At 44.3% G+C, this 15992-nt stretch overlaps 1 protein-coding gene across 1 annotated transcript in view; it reads left to right on the top strand.

Moving 5' to 3' along the window:
- Positions 1–15992, top strand: part of CCKBR (cholecystokinin B receptor) — a 248525-nt gene that overhangs the window by 197047 nt on the left and 35486 nt on the right. The window lies entirely within an intron of this gene.

The following is a 15992-nucleotide window of genomic DNA, read 5'->3' as shown; positions in this document are numbered from 1 at the left end:
CTCTACATGATCCTTTTCCACTCATAACTCAGTCTGCCACTCAGTTCCCACCCATCACTTATTTTCACAATCGGTTCCCCTGAATTGGTGACCTAGCCAATCACTCCCTCTCATATTTACCACACTGCTAACCTAATTATTTCCTCTTATACCTCTTTCAATCACATCATTCTCTAACTCTCACTTTCCATTCACTCACTTAAATGCTTGCCTCTCACCCACTTCCGACCATCATCCACTGATAGTCACTTTTTTCCCCTCACTGAGATCTTTTTCATTTATTTACTCAGAATGTACCACCCACTAACATCTTATTCAGTACTCACTCACTTACTTTCCATTATTTATTCACTTGTCCAGACACTCCCTACTCACCACTCAATTATCTTTTTACTTTCCAGTTACCAGTCAGGTGCACTTACACCCACCATTTTTAACCCATCATGTCCCCGGTTACCTGAACATCAACTATTCACATGTTCATCACTCACTCATTAGGTCACTCATTTGCCTGCACACTCATCACTTACTTGCACACGCGCCACCCATTCAAAACTCCCTCCAACATTCACTCGCTTGAGGTAGCAATGTGGTAAAAAGCTATCTACCTTGCCACTGGAAACAAAGGACCTGTGTTCAATTTCTAACACTGGTCTCACGTTTACTTTACACCTTGTGTGATCCTGGACAAGTCGTTTTCCATCGCTGACTCTTGCATACTTAGGGACCATTTCACAAAGGCATTTAAAGTAAGTGTGTGAAGGCAAACTCCTGAAGTACAACTTGTGTACTCTTGAAGTACTACTTGTGTACTCCTGAAGTACTACTTGTGTACTCCTGAAGTACTCTTTGACATACTCCTGAAGTATCATTTTACATACTCACAAGTACCTTTATGAATCAGCCTCTTGGACTTCCGGTTACGAAAATCCTAGTCCCCACCGAGCATTGGTATGTCAGTGTGGCTGGAAACTCTCAGTTAACAATGTGACTGAAGCGTGAAGAAACCTTACTCTTATGTGGCACTCAAATAATTCAAGGTTCAATTTATAGTTAGGCATAGATTGTGACTCACATACTGCTAAGCACTGCAAACCCAATTTGCTACCTAAATCAGGAAATGTACACCAGTTCCTTTTTTCCAAATACACTGTGTAACTTAGCAGAGTATAACACACTGCAGTGAAAGCCGCACAGGATCCATATCTTCTTGATAGGAGTAGGGAATATAAAAAGTAGCACTTCAGGAGTACTCCTTCACACACTTTAAATGCCTTTGTGAAAGAATGATAAAACAAAAGTAATGATTACAAAATTAAGTGTGTAAAGTGAATGTACCTACTCACTGCTCTCAAATATGACTAGGCTTAAATGAATCAAACAATTTTGTGATGCTGCTGTCACAACTAATGCACGTTTTAGATGGTTTGTAACACGGAACACATATAAATAAAGAGTTTTCCTCTACTGGTGGGCTGGAGAAATGTAGCGCATGACTTAGTTTAGTATTCCCGCCTATGGTAATGAAGGATAACCCCTTTTACTTGGAAGAAACTAAGTAATGGAAATAAACTTGTACTGATAACATCTATTTCTGTGTAAAAAAGGAAGGTACTTTAAAGGTCACAGGTTTTGATTCGTACACCTTAGATCCAATCTTCATGCAACAAATGTAATTATGTTGTGTGCCTAAGGAAACCCTTTGACCCAGAGGAATCGAGGGGAGGTATGGAGCCGACGTTTATTGATAAATTCAAAGGGATGATTGAAGGGACCAGGGCTATGTAAGTCTCAAAGCACGAGGGTCGAAGGCAAATACAGGAGGCCTACACTAGACAAGATTATAAATCAAAATCATAAAAGGTTATCTCAAATTAAAAATCATTGCAGAAAGCAATAAGGAATTTGGCTTGCCAATTCAAATCAACATCAATATATTGTAAGTCAAGAAGAACGTCTAAGTATAGAATCAAATACCAGACTGTCATAGAGTCTGCCTTCATTTCAGTGAGGAAAAGGTCTATAAAATCTCTCAGTACAAAGTCAGTAGCGGGATGACATGAAGTCTGCCTCTGAAAATTAGGCAAAAAGCTCTGGGACACAACCTAGCAGAAGCATATTTTATAGGTTTACCGGAGTAGAAAACCACAGTCTTTGCATGGTGGCATCATGGGTCATACTAGTAAGATTACATAAGAAAAAACAATCACAATTTCAGCAATTGTGTTACATAAAACAGGTTTACTCTGGGAACCCGCTTAAAATTAATTGTCAGGTATAGGCATAGTCAAGTATAGGCATATGTCAAGGCAGTAGTCATATGACTGCATGATGGCAGGCCTAGTCTGTGTGGTATTGTGTATCGTATGTGTCCATATATTGTGTTTGTCTTGTGTATCTCGTGTTGCCTCTGAAAATAACTATGGGCCAGATGCAGGAAACTATTTGCGAGTCGCAAACGGCAAAAAATGCCGTTTGCAAGTCGCAAATTCCAGTTTCCAATGCAGAAATGCATTTTGCGAGTCAGGACCGACTCGCAAAATGCATTTCAGAATCGCAAATAGGAAGGGGTGTCCCCTTCCTATTTGCGATTCGGAGTGGTATGCAATACCATTTGCGACCGCATATGCGGTCGCAAATGGTGTCGCAGTTACCATCCACTTCAAGTGGATGGTAACCCACTCGCAAATTGGCCCTTCCCCTTTGTTAATGGACCACAAATTATTTTTTCAGGGCAGGTAGTGGTCCAAGGGACCACTACCTGCCCTGAAAAAATACCGAAACTAAAGGTTTCGTTTTTTTTTTTAAGTGCAGCTCGTTTTCCTTTAAAAAAAAAAACTGCTTTATCCATGTTTGCGAGTGCCTAGACTCGCTATGGGGCCGCAATTTGCGACCCACCTCATGAATATTAATGAGGTGGGTCATTGTGACCCCATAGCGAGTCGCAGACGGTGTCTGAGACACCGTTCTGCATTGCAAATTGCGACTTGCAATTTGCGAGTCGCTCCGACTCGCAAATTGCAAGTCGCAATTTCCAAATTTGCTACATCTGGCCCCAGATGTATCCCTATTTAACTCCTCCCACTAGCCTTTGGATGGATATAGCTTTCCTAAATGTAACATTTTCCCTTGGCCGAGTGGCCTATACCATAGTTGTAAACTCTGTACCATCAGCTGAATAAATATTTCCATCACTACTCTGAACGTGGCACTAGTGCATTAATACCAGGGCCACTGAAATTATGCTATTCTGTGGCCACTGCGTTTTCGGCATAAGTATAGGTTTGCCACATTTGCCACATAATCCATCACCTCCTGCATAACATGTAGATTGTAACAAAAATGTTTTTTTCTAGCTCAAACGTATTGAACATTCCTAAAAATGCAGAAGCACAAGTTCCCTCACGACAGAAGTTCCTTTGCAAAGGCTGCTTAAAGCTGTGCACGGGTGTTAAACTAGTACTTATAGAGTGAAATAATTCCAGTGGCCCTGACTTCGACAGTTATTAAAACCTGTAGTCCTATTGGATGGTCATCAAAAAATATTAGGCTTCTCCTGCTCCTGGATTAATCGAATTATGAATATTTATATATTGATTAGCAGTAAAAAATTACGTTTTAAGGTGTGCAACCTACCCTAATAGAGGCATTTGTGAAGGTGTTCATTTTTCAACCTTTGAATGTTGAAGAATTGACAGCATCTTATTTGGTTACACATGATCCCTCATTGTCTGTTTACTTTCTACCGCGTTCACATATTCCAGAGATTGAATTCTAGGATTCTGCCTTCACCTGGGGGGCTTGTGCCTGTATTCCTTTTTAGTGAAGGTTACAAGATTGTCAAAGCTGCAAAAAGACAGTCCTTTCATCCTAATTAAGGGTTATTGCCTTCAAATGTGCCCAGTCTTTTTTGTCCTTTGGATCTATTTGCCTTTTTTTGTCTAATTTAGGTCCTCAACTTCCCACATCAAAGGTGGGTCCTCACTCCTCTGTGCGTTTAGGCTGGGAATAATCAGTCCAGGATTGCTATGAGACCGCATTTCGTTACAACAATATTGAGAGACAAAATATCAAATGTCAAGTTTCTAAAAAATTTCTATACCTATGTCCACATAGACGTACCAAGGAGATATACGTATAAATCTTGCAAGGTACATAGATGTGGAGTTAAGTGTGGTAAATCCTTACCTCCCTCGGTGCAATTACCTGTTCGATATTTTGTCCCTCGATATTGTTGTAACAATGTTTTGTCTTGTCTAGACAGAGGCCTCAATATTCCCTACTACGTCTTCTCCGTGGACCAGGGCAGATCTTAAGTTCTGTAGAACTCTTTGACATATAGGTGCCTAGCCTCACATAACCTTAAGCAGCCTCCATCATGTCTGTGCTCATCATTTTTGTTACAGCTTTGGTACAGAGACTGAACTATTCAAATGAGGATAAAGAGAGTAATTTCCTCAAGCAGAATTGAGGATTCTCCCACCTAATAAAACCAATGCAATTGTCATATTCAGCTATTCCTCATTATTGATTCTGCTCAAGTTGTTTACTCTCACTGTTAGGATGAATTTCACTTCTGATTCACTTTCATTGTGCACACAACAGACAAAAAGCATATTTTTGGTCTCAATGAGCAGTCACTTGTGCAAATGCCTAAGAAGCCCATCGCCTAGGTTTACTCTGCTCCTTGACTGCTTTGAACAATGACTGGCTTTAAGAAATTGAGTTACTGGTTGAGGGGAGTGAAACCCTTCTCAAGTAGGAGCCACAGTTCTTGCCAGGGTGAAGTCACAAGCAAATCCCAAATTAACCTGTGCTTAACCCTCTGGTAGCTTGGCACAAAAGTAGTCAGGCTTGACTCTTAGGGGCAATGTGTAAAGGATTTATGAAACTCTAAAGCAGTAATAAAGTGAAACACAGCACAAGAAAAACCCCACACCAATTTAGAAAAATAGAGTCAAATTGAATAAAACATTTAAGAACAAAGGGACAGATGTAGGTAGATATGATTTTGCGACTTGGAAATTGCAAGTCGGAGCGACTCGCAATTTGCGAGTCGCAAAATCATATGCAGAATGGTGTCCATGACACCATCTGCGAATCGCAAGGGGGGGTCGCAAAGACCCACCTCATCAATATTAATGAGGTGGGTCGCAATTTGCGACCTCCTTGCGATTCCCTGCACTCACAGGGATGGTGGCCTGCTGGAGACAGCAGACCTCCATGTCTGTGACTGCTTTTTTAATAAAGCAGTTTTTTTTTGTATTGCAGCCCGTTTTCCTTAAAGGAAAACGAGTTGCAATACCAAGAAAAAATGAAACCATTTGGTTTCATTTTTTCAGAGTAGGCAGTGGTCCATTGGCAACATTCACACTTGACATGGGTGCTAACTGCGAATTGCTTTGTGACCGCGGTCACAAAGCAATTCTGCATCGCGGTGCGAATCGCAAATAGGAAGGGAACACCCCTTCCTATTTGCGAGTCGCATTCCCATTTTGCGAGTCGGTACCCACTCGCAAAATGGGAATGTGCATCGCGATGCCCGTTTTGCATGCTGCAAACTGCGAATTTCGCAGTTTGCGCCATGCAAAACGGTTGCTACATCTGGCCCTAAATGACAAAAATCCAATCAGTGGAACCAGAGATATTCAATTGCTACAGGGAGCCAGTTAGGCTTGCTTAAGATGAGTACCTTAAATGCTGGTTGTGGAGTATTGTGAGGTCCCGTGCCGAGGATGTCATACAGCCGAGGCAATGCAAGATAATGGTATAGAGATGCGTCGTGCAGCGTCGGTTGTGAAGAAGCTTCAAGGCTACCATGTGAGGTCCTGTGTCGTCATCAAGAATTATGTCTATTAGGGGCTTGTGATGCAAAGTTCTGCATTGAGGATTCATCGCACAGCAGGGGTTTCAATGAGGCTGCGGGCCGCGATGCGACATCCTGAGTTGGGGTTGCAATGAACAGTAGTTCCGATGCAAAATTCTGAGAGGCGTTACGCTGCGTAGTGGCTCCGATGCGGAGGTTCTTGGAGGAGATGCGTTGCTCTACGTCTGTTCTGCTGGGACCACAGTTGGGCTGGCAGATCACATTTAGGTTCACTTCCGAGTCTCCAGGTCTAGAGTGGCACCACTTGGGAGGGCAGGGTTCTTGGCTGGAATAGTGCTGTCGCTCAAGGCGAATTAAGGCCCATATTTATACTTTTTTAGCACTGCATTTGTGTCATTTATTTACGCAAAAGTGGCACAAACTTGCAAAATACAATTGTATTTTGTAAGTTTGCGACGTTTTTGCGTCAAAAAAATGTGCAAATGCAGCTCTAAAAAAATATAAATATGGGCCTAAGTATTTTCTGTCCCTGAGGCTTCTGATCAAGAGGCTGGCACAATGGCCCTTGGAGTCAGTCTAGCAGTCCTGGGTTCAGGAAGCAGGTTTAGGCCTTTACTCAGGCAGCAGGGCAGCAGGACAGCAGAGTGGCAGTCCTTCTTGCAGAGCAGCACAGCAGTCCTTCTTCTGGGTGTTCCACAGGTCCAGATATGTACTGGCATTTTGGGGTCTGTAGCCTAATATTTATACCTGGTACCCACTGTAAAGTAGGAGAAGGTTCTGCAGGTTTCCATCCCCCTGAGGAGTAAGGCATCCCCTACTCCCTGCCCTGGCCCCAGTTTGTTTGGGCTCACAATAGACTAGGGTAGAACCCTTTACAAGTGTGCCCAGGCAGAGACTTTGTGATGTGCAAGTGTGGTAGGTGACAGCTCTTCCCCATCATCAACGCAGAGTGGCCCATCCTGCCAACACCTATCTTCCCTTTGTCCCAATGTCTGGGAGCAGTAAACGAAGACCAACTGCCAGTTACACCTCGTCATGTGACCCAGGGATAGGTTGCAGCCAACAAATAGTTAGGACAATAAAATGCCAACTTTCTAAAAGTGGGATTTTCAGAATCGTGACTTAAAAGAGGGCTTTTAATTACAGTTTTTTAGACAACAAACTCAATATTCCCAACTTTTCCGAATATAAAGTTATCACTTATAAGAAGTAATAAGTTAACCCCATGTTATCCTATGGGAGAGGAAGGCCTCACAGTAGTAAAATACGAATGTAAATGTTTTTCACTACCAGGACATGTAAAACCTAAATGTACATGTCCAACTCCTTAAATACACTGCACCTGCCCTCTGGCTTGTGCAGGGCATACCTTAGGGCTGACTTATATGTATTAAAAAGGGAGGTTTTGGCCTGGCAACAGGTGTACCTTGCTGGGTTGAAAAAGCAGTTTAAAACTCCACCCACAGGCCTGATACATGTTTAAAGGGCAAGTTAAGAGGGTGGCACAATCTGTGCAGCAGGCCTACTAGTAACATTTAACGTACAGGCTCTGAGTACATATAGTACCCCTTTACTAGGTACTCACAAGTAAATAAAATAGGCCAATCAGGTGTTAGCCAGTTTTACCATGTTTAAAGGAGAGAGCACAGGCATCTTAGCGCTAGATAGCAGTGGTAAAGTGCAGAGAGTCCTAAATCCAGCAGAAATGAAGTCAGCAATATAGGAAGCTGGAAGGCAAAATGTTAGGGGAAAACCACACCAAGGATGGCAGGTCCAACACTGGCCAAGGGGACTTTCATTTCCATGTTCTTAAAACGTCTTTAGAATATTACCTCTGAAGATGGCTAGTTCCCAGCCCTTTGGTGACACTTGAAAACTTTAGCATTATAGTGCAAACACATACACATCTGCAGCTTTTTAAGCTTCTTCAGGGAACCTTAAACCCCACTGCTGGTCAGTCCACACAGCTATTGGCTCACGTCTGTCAGTCCACACAGCTATTGGCTCATATGTTTGTCAATCCCCACAGCTAATGGCTCATGTGTCTGTCAGTCCACACAGCTATAGGTTCCCATATCTCTCAGTCTGCACAGCTACTAGCTCACGTGTCTGTCAGTCCACAAAGCTATTGGCTCATGTGTCTGTCTGTCCATTGGTTCCCATGTCTCTCAGTCTGCACAGCGACTGGCTCACGTGTGTGTCAGTCCACAAAGCTATTGGCTCACGTGTCTGCGGAGCTATTGGCTCATGTGTCAATATTGACAGTCTTGAGGATCAATCAAAAGAAGATCTGTTTTCAGCTTTCTTCCTTAATTGAAAAATAATACAGAGACAGAAAATAGGTGTTTTACGCCTGTAATTATCTGAAAAATATGCAAAAGTGGGAGCCTTAGTTATAATGGTGGAGCTATAAAATAAGGCCTTTTAATTGCTGAATTATGACATCACTCAGTGAAGCACATCTCCTCTCAAAGCTTCCTGAATTCCTACTAAAATCCTCTGCTCTTTCTGCCTCCTTCATAGCTTACCATGGTCACACTCGACAACATCTCACTCACAAGACAGAAGACAATGCAAAAACCACCACCATCGCCCACCACTGCCCATTCTGCTCATCCAGTAAATGTCTCCCAAGGTGTCTATGACGTCACCGGGAATGATGCAGAGAAAAACACCCTTTTGTTGTGATCTGTACATCTGCAGCTTTATGTGTGAATAACAAGTAAGAAACCGCTATTTCACTGTATAGTCCTGGTCTTTACTTTCCCAAAGCAGACACGTTTGGATGTCAAAGCGTGCCTGTAATGAGACATTTCCAAGACACCTCACTTGTAATAAATTATTATAAGTGGAGAGTGGCTTCACATCATCACCTACTCTTTGTGTTGCTGTGTTTGTGGGCAGCCTTCCTTCCCCTTTCACAACCTCACTCACAGGATAAGGGAGCCCTTGCAGCGATATATTCTCCAGGTGGTATTCGCATCCCACTGCCTCAAGTCAACCGGTGCGCCACAGTGTGGGCTGTCCCCCATTTGTGGTGTGACCTGCGGCAGAAGGACTCCTTGCATCAAAAAGCACCACAGTGCAGGCCCCCGCTCGACTCCCTGCCCAGGACATGTGCCCACTTGTCTAGAATGGCTGACCTGACCCACTGCCCATACTCCTGCGTCCACCACATACTACAAGGAAGAAAAATAAGGATTCAGGCAGGTGTACCTCCTCTTCCGGAGCATGTCAGTTCCAAGACCCTCAAACAGATCACCACCACCACCGCTGCCTCTCCACCTGGCAGCGCCACAGGAATCAAAGCGAATCTGTGGGATATGAGGGAAGGGGCTACTGTTCTAGGCCAACATGGAGTAGTGGGAGAACAAAGGGCCAGATTTATACTTTTTCACGCAAAACTGCATTAGCGCAGTTTTGCATGAAAAAGTATAGCGCCGGCTAGCGCCATTCCAAGACCCAGTCCGGGCGCCATATTTATGGAATGGCGCTAGCCGGCGCTAATGCCCTGTTAGCATCCAGGATGCTAACAGGGCGGGGGAGGCATAGGGGAAACCGGGGCTTGTGCCCCGAATTATGGTGCCACACTGTTTAGAGACAGAAAAGTGCCTCAAAGCAGTGTAGCGCCATTTTCTGGCGCACAACCCCCATGGACATGGCTCCTGTCTTAGTAAAGACAGGAGCCATGCCCACCACCCCAATGGCCATGCCCAGGGAACAAATGTCACCAGGCATGGCCATTGGGGCCAGCGCTGTGCAGGGGGCACCCATGACAGGGCCCCGAGCAGGGAAAATTAAAAAAAAATATATATATACTTATCAGGACTTACCTGTGATGGGTCCACCATCCTGTGGTGTCCCTCTGGTGTGGGTGGGGGTAGGTGGGGGTGTACCTGGGGCCAGGGAAGGGCACCTGTGTTCACTTTCCATGGTCTCTGACCATGGAAATATGTCTACTGGTCCCCTTACGCCTGCCCATACCCAGGCTTTAAATAATGGCGCTAAGCAAGCTTAGCACCATTATTTAAGGCCCCCATTCCCCGTTGCTGGATTTTAGTCGGGGGGATAAATATGGCGCAAAGGGCATTTCGTCCATTTCTGGACCGGAACGCCTACCTTGCATGCCATTGACGCAAGGTAGGTTTTCACGTCCAGAAAACGACGTTAACTCCATAACTTTGGCGCTAGACGTGCCAAAGTATAAATATGGAGTTAGGTTTGTGCTGAATTAGTGTAAAAAAGGGATGCTAATTCAGCACAAACCGAGCATTAATATGTGCCAAAATCTTAAACCCAGATGGACTACTGTCCGTCAGGTGTGCACAGTTCATCTGGGTCTTACATTCTCTTTCTATTATGGGTCTTAGGTTCTGTTTTTCGTAAACTGAAAAACAAAATTACAAATCTCAGAATACAAATATAAAAAAGGGCTGCATGATCTACGTGCACATGACGTGGTACAAGTTGTGGGCTCTGTTGCATGGGGAAAATAATCACTTAGTACATAGAATAATGTACGCTCAAGTGTACCCTGAAAGGATAATGCAGGGCACCTTAAAATTGTGTGACCCTATAAAGAAAGGCGCTTAGACTGCACCCTCGTGACTCTATATTGCCAATGGACCTCTTGATGATGTCAAATACCCTTATGAGCTGAAGTTGGTGCATTATCCTATTTGTACCCCTTTTGCCCCAAATCCTCCCATTCCATACTCTTGAAATCTGACCCCGCGGGGTAGTTGCACAGTGGGAGAGTGACCGGATCTTCTGCTGCTGTTCCACACATCTCTTTGGCATTCCTTCCCACACTCCATTCCAAACAGATAAAAGAGTTAGGTGTATGCCATCCTCTGCTGCCCGAGTCATTCCATTCCCATATACATGTAGGCCCTCATTACAACTTCGGCGGCCTTTCTCCAAGACCGCCGAAGCTGTGGGCACCAGTATACCACCAGTGCTAGCAGTATATCTGGCTCCCTATTATGACTTTTCTGCATGGTCCAGCAGACGGTAACAGTGTTTCCGTCCGCTGGCCCAGCGGAAAAGCCACATCAACATTGCCGCCGGCTCGTAATAGTGCCGGTGGCAATGTTGATGTGCAGCGGGTGCAGTAGCACCTGTTGTGCATTTCACTGCCCGAAATTCGGGCAGTGAAATGCACGATGGGGCTGTGCCTGGAGGCCCCTGCACTGCCCATGCCAAGTGCATGCCTTCTGCTCTCACCTTCTTCTGCTGATGCCAAGACCCTACTCTTTAGGAGGACAGGGCAAGAACCATGCTCAGTAGTAAGAGGTCCTCTGTATCCCTGGGGTCGCCGCAGACCTGAGGAAGGCTCGCAGTGGTGGAGGTGACAATACGATGCTCGAGTCAAGGGAGACTCAGGGGAAGTAGAAGATGGTTGAGGTGGTCTTTCCACTGATCATAGGGGCAGAAGTGTTGTGTTCATTTGTGACTATATCCCTATTTATGTCACATACTAACGCCTGAGTCGCTTCAGTTGTGCGCCCTCTGATGGTTCTTACCCACCAATTTCCAGTTTAATCAATAAATAAATCTTTTTTTTTAATTGTTGATTGAGCATTTCGGCTGGGTACAATCGATAGTTGATATGTGTTTTGTTAGGGACCAGCGTTCAGTAAAACAATAATTGCGGCTGGTCCCTAGATATCCATGGGTTTCCCTTGTGTTTCTATAACATGTCACACAGTGAGAAACAGCTGTAATGGATGGCTTCCATCAGAAATCATTATCAAAAACCTGGTATTCGTTACTCTTACATCAGAACAGCAAACTCAGGGCTCTCAAGGGCATTGATCTGCTGCCTCCCCTTGGTCTTGCGGCACAGGGGATCTGAATTATCAGGCCTCCCCTCCCACTTAAAACAACAGCTTTTCGCATTTTTCTGTAGGGGCGTAAGCACAAAGAATGAAACCACTGGAAACAAAAACAGGCAGATTGGCTGTCACAAACTATTTACCTTACCTGTCACAGGGAGCCACTGAAGAGAGTAGAGCACTGGCAAAGCACGCAAAGGAGGTACCAGGGGATTCTGTAGGCAGATGGCACCGGGCACATAGGCAGAGGGGAGAAGGCAAGATTTATTCAGCATCTTTACAGATCTGACCAGGCACTGTAGATCAGTGAGTGATGTGCGTAACAAGGGGGTGGATTGGCAACATTGATGTATTCCCAGTGCTTTCTGTAGTAGCCTTGTGGCTGCTTCAGAGCACTTTCATCCATGGTTTCATAAACAGAAGAAAGGATAAAAGTGACTGCATAGGACACGGGGATCTAGACATGAACAATGTAGAAAAGTGGATTATTAAAAGTGGATTATAATTTGAGATGGTCAAGTGTCCACCTCAAAAGTAATCTCAAAACTTAATCTCCCCATGCCTACAGAAATGAATCAAATCATTAACATTTATAAAGCGCGCTACTCACCCGTGCGGGTCTCAAGGCGCTAGGGGGGAAAGGGGGGGTTATCGCTGCTCGAACAGCCAAGTCTTTAGGAGTCTCCGGAAAGCGGAGTGGTCCTGGGTGGTCCTGAGGCTGGTGGGGAGGGAGTTCCAGGTCTTGGCCGCCAGGAAGGAGAAAGATCTCCCACCCGCCGTGGAGCGGCGGGTGCGAGGGACGGCAGCAAGTGCGAGGCCAGCGGAGCGGAGGGGGCGGGTGGGGACGTAGAAGCTGAGGCGTCTGTTGAGGTATTCCGGTCCCTTGTTGTGGAGGGCTTTGAATGAGTCCTTCTGTAATGTAACTGGTGCTCATGTAAAGAGATCCAATAACATTGGGTTTAGTTCATGCTGTTTATAAAAAAAAGAATGACACTGCCCCCTGCTCGATGTCACACAAACTAAATAAACCTGTGCTCAATCCCTGGAAACGTGACAGAAATAGCAGCCAGGCTCATATCAAAGGAAATGTGTGAAGTAGTTAAACATTGCATATAGAGTCAAAAGATTCACTCAAAACATATTAAAATTCCACAACCTATTTGACAATAAAGAGAAACACCCCATAAGTAAAACAAGACTAAAATGACACAAATCCAGAATGGGGAACTGAAGATTTTTTACAGATTTAAGTGAAAATAGCGCCAAAAAGCACAAAGTTGCAAGGATAACCAGTGGAAGCAGTAGAACAGGATCTAGGCGCGATGTGAGGCTGATTGTGATGGTATCCTGGTAGGATACAAGTGGATTAGTCCTGGTAAAAGTCTGGAAGCCAAAAGGTTGAAAAAGTTTTTAAGTTCTAATTCAAAAGGAGACTTTGTCATTTTTTTAAACAAAACATTGTCTCCATGCAGGACAAATCTGAGATTGTCGCAAGTTCTGTGGAACTACCAGTTGGATACTTGCTGAAGATTGGTCCTGCTAAAGTTCTGGACCTTTTAATGTTTCTGCTTGAAAACGTTTCAAAGCACCTAAACAGAAAGGGACTTTGTTGTTTTTGCAGAGATGCTGGAGGCTTTCAGAGAAACAAATCTGAAATTCCATCTGATGCAGTAGAACTGCTGGTCGGGGACTTTTTGCAGTAGACTTCCTTGACTCTGGAGCAAAAGTTTCCAAACTTTTTCCACATGCGTGAGCAACCACACTAAGCCCTCCAGGACCTAAAGAGCAGGCACCTACCGACTTACATGGTGCCAGGCCGAGGCCACCAGCACAATATAGCACAAATGTCAGTGGCCACTGGTCAGCTGAGAATTGTAGGGAAAGGCCTCTTGCAGCTTTTTGTGCTCCTGTAGACATACAGAAGATAAGCCAAATAACCAATGGAGTCCATGTCTTTGTCCTAGGTAAAGGGGGAGAAGGTCTAGTGCTTCAGAGTTCTTCACTGGTCCCAGGCAGCAGGTCAAGCTCTCTTCCATTCTTCTACAGGCCCTGTAAGTGTTCCAAAGAGGTACCTGGGGATGCCTTATTTATATCTGGAGCCAGCTAGAGGGTCGTGGCAATGTGGTGACTCCTGAGCATTCCCTAACCAATGGGGTCAATGTTCCTGTGGGCACTCCTACCCACTTTTGCAGTAGTTCCTGTATGCCGTCCTGTAGACAGATTTAATATAACATGCCAGGGCCTTTTCAAAGTGGCAAAAGTCTTTGGCTGTACTAAACTTGGGCTCTGAGGCTTGTGGGTGTGTAAGGGAATGCACTGTGGTAATCCTCAGGTCCTCCCACATCTAGCACTAAAATCTAGTTTGAACCAGACCCTGTACCGACAACACGCTAAGAGACAGGCATCTGGTAGGACAAAGTTTGGGTCCTACAGCACCTAGATAGGGATACACAAGATTCACCCTGGCATCCTGTTCCCTCTCCTTCAACTGTGTCAAAATGTTATTTGTGGCTTAAACAAACCTGCCAGGCAGGATTTGGCACTGTGGTGTCAAAAGGATGCTGGTAGCCCCTATTCTACATATTCTGATGAACTCATGTGAGTCATCTCTGTCAATTCTGGTCAACCTATTTTGTAGCTCCTCAGATGAATTTCATACCTCTTTCAGACCACGTATTATGCTGGGCTGTTGCTAAGTGAAATTAGCCTTAGCAGTGTCAGGCAGGGTAAAGGTAACTTTAAAAAAGTTACATTTCCCAGATATTTAATGCAAATCAGACATAAGCATTATTTTGGATGCTTACTAAATATAGAATAAGTCTTCAAATAGAGTCTGTAGCTGGTGCAGGACAAACTTTAGAATTTAAGGTGTACAATCTATGCTCAGACTTTTTCTATGGGCCAGCTACAAATTGACTTTCCCTGTGTTGACGCTACAGCGTGACCAGGGCAATTTCATTTTGTGCCTAATCACTGTAGGAACAAAGCATTTCTAGCATCACACATATGCCAGACACAAATGTTCTGCACCATACCTTGTGGGCAGTAAGGTGTCCTTAGGACTGACTTACTTAGAAATTAAAATCAGGTTTTCCTACCTGTCAATTGAGTGATTTTGACAGGTCTCTACAGCAGGGTTTAATTTGCTGCTGTCAGACTATGTAGGATAGGCATGAAGCCATGTTTTCACTGCCACTATAGAGAATGGCACAAGAGATGCTGCAGTCCACATGTGGCATTTAACTTTCCATGCTGTGGGAGTGCGTCTGTACCATTCACTATGGCCTTATAGAAAAGCTAATTATGCCAATCAGATTTCAAGCCATTTTAGACACGTTTTAGGGATCAGAGCAAATACCCTGTGCACTGGATAGCAGAGGTTCATTGGTAAAGTTCAAGATTACCAGCAGGTGAGTCACACAAAATGAAACACTGTGGGTGACCACCTAAGAAGAGGTCACCTCGCAACAGATGCTGATTTACCAAACTGCAAGAAAACCACACACCTTTTGCCATCACAGGATTGAGATTGTGTTCAATCCTTAGACCCTCAACACCCTCTTGATTGTTGTTGCAGGGTTGGAGTGAGAGCAGGAAATGCAAACTCTTAAGTAAACATGTCTCTAACCTTCTGTTCCCTTCGCTGCTTTTATGGCTCTCAAGATCAGAAGTTGCAAGACAAGTGCCATACGTATGAAAGAGTAACCCAGGGTAAATCTACTGCTGCCCCTTGAAGACATCCATGGACAAACATTATCGAGGGGTTAGTGAGAGTAGCAAAAGTAGGGTTCCTTGGTGTTCAGCTGTTGTAGGGTAGTTGAATCTTGGGAGATTACAGCCAGTTCTCGGAAACTTGGTTACAATGATTACAGATGATATTGAGATTGCATGGAATAGATTTGTCTAAATACACTGTCACGGTGTATTGAGTTACATCGAAGATACTAGTAAGATGCAGGAATCTATGGGTCTCAGTAGACTGGCTGGATGAATAGATGCTGTTTCAAAACAGGTACACAGGAGGCATTGAGCTCCTGCATAGAGAAATCCGCTGTTCTACCCTGTCGTCTTTGGAGAACAGGAAAGGCACCACGTGATTAAATGAAAGACCACATTCCTGTTTATTTGTCTGACTACTTCTAAGAATTTCATTCTTGATGGCTTTCTCCAATTCCATGACTGTCTTTCAAGGAAAAGACTGAAGCTCTGAATATCAGCCTCTAGGAACAGATATCTCACCCACTGAACCTCAGGCGGCTCATCTAGTATTCCTGTAGTAGAGGACAATGTTCCAAACACTTATAGAGACTTCCCTTGACTTAAAGAAA

This window comes from Pleurodeles waltl, chromosome 8 (assembly GCF_031143425.1).
Source record: "Pleurodeles waltl isolate 20211129_DDA chromosome 8, aPleWal1.hap1.20221129, whole genome shotgun sequence".
NCBI lineage: Eukaryota > Metazoa > Chordata > Amphibia > Caudata > Salamandridae > Pleurodeles > Pleurodeles waltl.
This window is presented reverse-complemented; position numbering and strand designations above follow the sequence as displayed.